The sequence below is a fragment of the Sorex fumeus genome, unplaced genomic scaffold (assembly GCF_029834395.1).
Source record: "Sorex fumeus unplaced genomic scaffold, SorFum_2.1 ptg000240l, whole genome shotgun sequence".
NCBI lineage: Eukaryota > Metazoa > Chordata > Mammalia > Eulipotyphla > Soricidae > Sorex > Sorex fumeus.
In genome coordinates, this window is record NW_026606297.1 from 10661363 (window position 1) to 10667525 (window position 6163).

Sequence of the window (6163 nt, forward strand, 5' to 3'; positions counted from 1 at the left end):
ATATCCAGAGGCCAGATTCATGAATTATTTTAATTTCTTGATAGAATTGGTTTTGTGTGAATTATTATATCAAGTTATCAAATTCTCTAGGTATCCCAGTAGTCAACATATTGACAATATATTCCTCTGTTGAAGGCACTTGGTAGATTGTTTAATATTATTTACTGTACAGGTTTGTTTGATAATATGGGATATAATTAAATCAGAAAAAGTAAAAACAGATTGTTAAGATTTTTGAGTACATTAAAACCTTGAAGTTCATATGTCAGTAGCATTACTAAATCTATTTTGCACATTTATTGGCTTTTTATTTCGGCCAAAAAATGGATGACATACTAAAGTTTGCTAGCAAAATAAAATAAGGATAGAATATGACTGCTTACCCCATTCAAGAGGCCCAATCTATAAATCCCTCCCATCCAGACATGTAATCTTCCTGACTTGCTGCCACAAGGTCAAACACTGTCTAGACAACAAACACTTCAGAGCAAAACAAACAAAACAAGCAAAACAAAGTTTTCTACTATAAACACTCCCATTTTCCACACACATAGAAACAGACAGGCAGTCACGTGGGTGCACAAATGCACACATTTACATACACACACATACACACACACATCAAGGCAAAGAGGAACTAGCCCTGTCTCTTATGGAGTATTAGGTAGTTTTCCTGCTACCCAACTTTTATGGGGTGATACCAATGAGCAACTCTACCCTCTCAGTAGTTCCGTAGGCTGTTGATTTATTTCTCTGCTTTAAATTATTTTAAACTTTGTTAAAGAACTTTGATTTACAATTTATTGATAGTTGAGTTTTAGGCATAATATATTGGAGCATTGAGCCCACTTCCAGTGTCACATTCCCTCCACCAGTGTTCTCCTGTCTCCTAAGCCCCCCCCCCCCACCCCATCCCTTTTAGCAGCCTGCCACCTCAAAGGGCAAATTTTAAAGTCAATTATTGTACTTTGGAACCCCATGTTTTTATTGTTGTTGATTCTATGGTTTGCATCTATGCTGATGGTTTCTAAAGGCCTATGCCTCCTTATAGTGGCTTGAGCTTATCTTAGAAACCGTGCTCAGTAAACCCAGATTATCAGGTGTATACTTACTAGCACACCATGCACAATTTGGGGGGCTTAGAAGAAGGTCACTTTCTAATGGATGAGGAAGCTGTCAGATTGAACAAATGCTTTTGATTCTGTACAACCTTTGATCCGATTTCTCTGGGGATCCCCTGCTAGCCCTCTTGTGTTCTGTACTTTTTTGTGCTTCACCATGAGACCCTAATCTACCTTGCCAGGGTAAAACTCTTCCTGATTGTCAGTATTGAAAGAATCCAAAGACCTGATGTCTATAACGAAGGCTGGGCATACAGCAAAACTGAAATTAAACATATATATATATATACATATATATAGTGACTTATCGTGACTTAGTTCTTCTCTTGTCCACAGTGTGCAAAGAAATATTACTACATAGTACTTGAGGCACGACAAATACTCATGTTGCAGAAAGGTTTTAAGGGTTACACAGAAAAATAAAATACCAGCATTAAACAAAGCACAAAAAAGAAAAGCAATCATGCCCCCCCAAACACAACACACACAGAGTTCATATATATATATATATATATATATATATATGAATCAATGGAGCAAAACTTATAGCAAACATTGAACAAGTCTATAATCAAATACAGAGTAGGGGTTAAGGGGTGAATCACAAACTCAAATTCAGAAAGCCAACATAAAATATTTCTGTGCAACTGATTTTAGTTTGTACCATAGCCCTCATTTTTCACTGTCACTGTCCTCCCATTGTTCATCGATTTGCTCGAGTGGGCCCAGTAACGTCTCCATTGGAGACTTTGTTGTTACTGTGTTTGGCATATCGAATACATCATGGGGAGCTTGCCAGGCTTTGCCGTGCAGGCAAGACACTCTCAGTAGCTTGCTGAGTTCTCCGAGAGGGGCGGAGGAATCGAACTCGAGCCGGGCATATTGGCTGCGTGCAAGGCAAACGCCCTACCGCTGTGCTATCGCTCCAGCCCAGCCCTCATTTTTATATAATAAAATTTTTATCATTTCCATATAAATTTTTAAATTTAATTATTTGAAAACACTTAACAGTAGATTTGAGGTTTATGTGCTTTTCTTAATCCAAAATCCTTTATCAAGGGGATGTGCGGCCGGCCATGTGGGAAGAGGTCCAGGCCCAAGCCCGGCATGGACATGGGGAAACAGAAGACCACAAAATATGCGACCATGATGCAAATGCTCAATCTCCGGGACCAGTAGCTGAAAGAAAAGGACAGATTAAAACCTAGAAAAGAAAGTAAAGAAAGATCCCAGCGTTCTTAAGGAAAGATAAGTCGCCTATCACCCTTCCTGCTTATTTTTCCAATATAACACACAGCTGGGCGCATCCTACCATATCCTGGTTGATACCAACTTTATCAACTTCTCCATTAAAGCCAATTAGTACAATGGCTTAGTACTAATTGCTTTAAATTATTTTAAACTGGACTTAGTACAATCAATGATGGACTTTCTGTATGCCAAGTATATCCCTTGTATAACTGACTGTGTCATGGCTGAGATTGAAAAATTTGGGGTAGAAGTATTGAGTAGCTTTCAGGATTGCCAAGGATCCAAGATTTGAACGATTACCATGCACACACAAAGGAACCTATGTAGGTGACTGCTTAGGACAAAGAGTAACTCAGCACAAATGTTACATTCTGGCCACTGTTGAACAAGACCTTAAAAGAAGAATTCAAAAGATCTCCGGAGTTCCTATCATGTACATTTCTAATCATAGGTATAACATTGAGTGGATGCCGGATGATTACGGAGCCCCTTGGTTCCAGTTCTTGAAGATAAAAGTTCTGCCTGCCTTCAACTTTCCTTGTTGCTGGTTCACTAAACATGCATTAGTATGTGTATAAATTATCTTTCCACTCACCCATTTTCTCTATCATGAGCTGAGAATGGTTAAGTTCATTCGGGTTTTGATGTTTTGAAAGTACTTTGGGAGCCAGAGTGATAGTACAGTGAGTAACACATTTGCCTTGCACTCAGCCAACCTAGGTTTGATTCCAGGCACGCCACATGGTCCTCCCAGCACTCCAGGAGTGATCCCTGGAGACAGAGCCAGGAGTAAGCCCTGAGAACAGCCAGTGTGTCCTAAAAACAAAAAACACAATGATAATGTTATTTTGTAGCATTACAAATATTGTTTGCATATTTTTATAAATCCTGGTTGCTTACATTAAAAAAAATCTTTATCAAAGTTTTTGCTTTCTTGTTGTGGGGCTACATATAACAGTACTTGGGGCTTACTCCTGGTTTTGAGCTCAAGATTCACTATGTCATAAATAGTTTTGGGATGAACTAAGGTACAACTGCATACAAAGCAGCACTTTTCACCCTGTGCTTTTGCTCTGGCTCCTCATTATAGAATTTTTTAAATATTTGGAAACTTAAAACTCAGACTAAACCTCATTATTAGCATTTTTTTAAAGAAATAGTAATGTAGGAAGTTGTAGGAATGATGATTAAAGAGAGAACATTAAAAAGCAATTTATTCAATGTCAAAAATCCAACTATGAATACCCATAACTCACAGTCACTTGATCACTTGGCTTCCCGTTAATCATCTATTTGCTCGAGCGGGTACCAGTAACGTCTCCATTTGTCCCTGTCATGTGCTAGTGTAAGCCAATGGCATTTGTTCATTCTAGGACCATCATCTCATTCATGCTAAACTCTACTTTGCAGAGCGGGGAGAAAGGGCTGCAAAGTTTAAGAAGAGATCTCCCGGAATGATCACCAACTGGGAGTTCTTTGGCACTATTGCGGCAACATGGGAAGATGCCATCATTGACAACATAGACGAGGAATACGATCGACTGGTTCAGCACCTTCATGATTGTGCGAGGAACGCCAAGAGAGAAATAGCCACCCCAAAAAAATAAATAAATAAAGTCTGTCTTCAAGAACTCTTGAGCTTATTTGCCAACATGGTTTGGCGCATGCCTCAGGCAACCGCAAGCGAACATCCAAACTTTCAAAGCAGTGCAGAGATGTGTTAAAGGAACACCTCAAAGGGACAAGAATAGAAATGCTGGTAGATGCAGCAGAAGCCTGGAAAAGCATTTGTAACACCCGCCTGTCCTTCGTCAACTGCAAGACCAAGGTGACTGCCCTCCGATGTCCTGATGGATCTATCATACCTTGCAGAAGGGCAATGGAAAATATTATCCATAACTTCTACTCAGATTTCTTTCATATCCATGTCCCTTTGCCCACATACCAAATTATGCAGGATGGATATGTCATACCCAACGTTCTCCCTTCTGAAATCAGACACGTCATTTTGTCAGTAAGGAAACGAACAACACCTGGCCCAGACAAGGTCAGACCTTAACACCTGAAGAACCTACCGTCAGTACTCATCAATACGCTGGCTCGGCTCTTCACTTGCTACCTGTCTGAATGCAAGGTTCTGTCCCAGTGGAAAAACAGCAGGACTGTACTATTGTACAAGAAGGGAGACATCCACGACACTGGCAACTATCGCCTGATCTGCCTATTGTCTGTCATCTACAAGCTGTTCACTTGAGTCATCCTGAATAGGATTGGCAGCACACTAGATGAAGGACAACCATGCAAACAAGCTGGTTTCCGAAAAGGATTCAGCACAATCGACCATATCCACACGATGACCAAGCTCATAGAGTTTTCTCAGGAGTTCAAGATGCCGCTCTGTCTAACGTTCATTGACTTAAAGAAGGCCTTTGATTCTGTTGAGACGGAAGCAGTCATTGAAGCCCTAGTCAATCAGGGCATTCAAAGTCAATATACAAAAGGATCCTCTGAGAGCTGTATTACAAATTCACTACCAGGATCTCTCCATTCTACAAAGAAGTGATCATCGATGTCAAGAGAAGGGTTAGGTGGGGTGATACCATTTCACCAAAACTTTTCACTGCCATCCTGGAGAACATCATGCAATGACTGGAATGGGAAGGAGTGGGAGTGAAGATAGACAGTAGGCAACTACACCACCTCTGCTTTGCTGATGACATCGTTCTAATAACACCAAACATTAGCCAAGCAGCAAAAATGCTGGCCGACTTTGACAGTGAGTGTGGAAAGGTGGGACTACAGCTGAAACTCATGAAGACAATGTTCATGAGAAACAGTCTCATTCCTAACATTCCATTCGCTCTCAACAGAATGACCATCTCCGAATGCAACAGTTATGTGTACCTAGGTTGAGAAATCAACATTAAATAAATGACCTGGAACCTGAGTTGTGCAGGAGGAAGAGAGCAGTTTGGAACGTCTTCAAGAGCGTGGAAGAAATAACTAAGAGGACGAAGAAACTCCAGCCCCATGCACGTCTCTTCGATTCCACTGTTCTTCCTGCATTAGCATATGCCTCAGAGACCTGGGCTCTAGGAAAACAGGATGAGAATGTTATTCGGGTATCCCAAAGAGGAATGGAAAGAGCTATGCTTGGAGTATCACGTTTCACTCAAATGAGAGAAAGAACCTGGAGTTCCGCCCTGTGTCAACGGTCAAGAATCAGGGACGCTGTCTATTTTGCCAAGGCGTCAAAAATCAGATGGGCTGGACACGTAATGAGATTTGGAGATGACTGCTGTACTAGAGCCGTTACCAACTGTATTCCATAGGACATCAAAAGACGGCGTGGCCACCCACCTACCAGATGGTCAGACTTCTTTGTCAAGACTCTGAATGATTGGTTTGAAACTCTTCATGTTCCTAGAACTCACATTGCTTTAAGAAAATAAAATTTTGAAATAAAGAAAGCAAAAAAAAAAGAAAGCAATTAACTCAGAATGTATGAAATAACCACATATGCACATGTGGATTCAGGTTTTTCACTTTTGAGAGAAAGTAGGAGGATTAGACTGATACTGGTCATAACAGATCTGGGTTAGAGATATCGTTATGAATTTACATTTAATTTAGGATCTATATGAGTGACCATATGTAGAAATGTTTACATATGTCTATAGGGCACCAAATTTTAATCTGTAATCTACAATAATTAATTTGCTTTGTTTCTGCTCATGAGTCCTTATTGTATGTTTTATGAAGTAAAAAGGAAGAAAATAAATCTTTCACAC

At 40.1% G+C, this 6163-nt stretch overlaps 1 pseudogene; it reads left to right on the forward strand.

Moving 5' to 3' along the window:
* Positions 1–2234: 2234 nt before the first annotated feature.
* Positions 2235–3096, forward strand: LOC130018174 (rRNA-processing protein FCF1 homolog; annotated as a pseudogene).
* The last annotated feature ends 3067 nt before the right edge of the window (positions 3097–6163 follow it).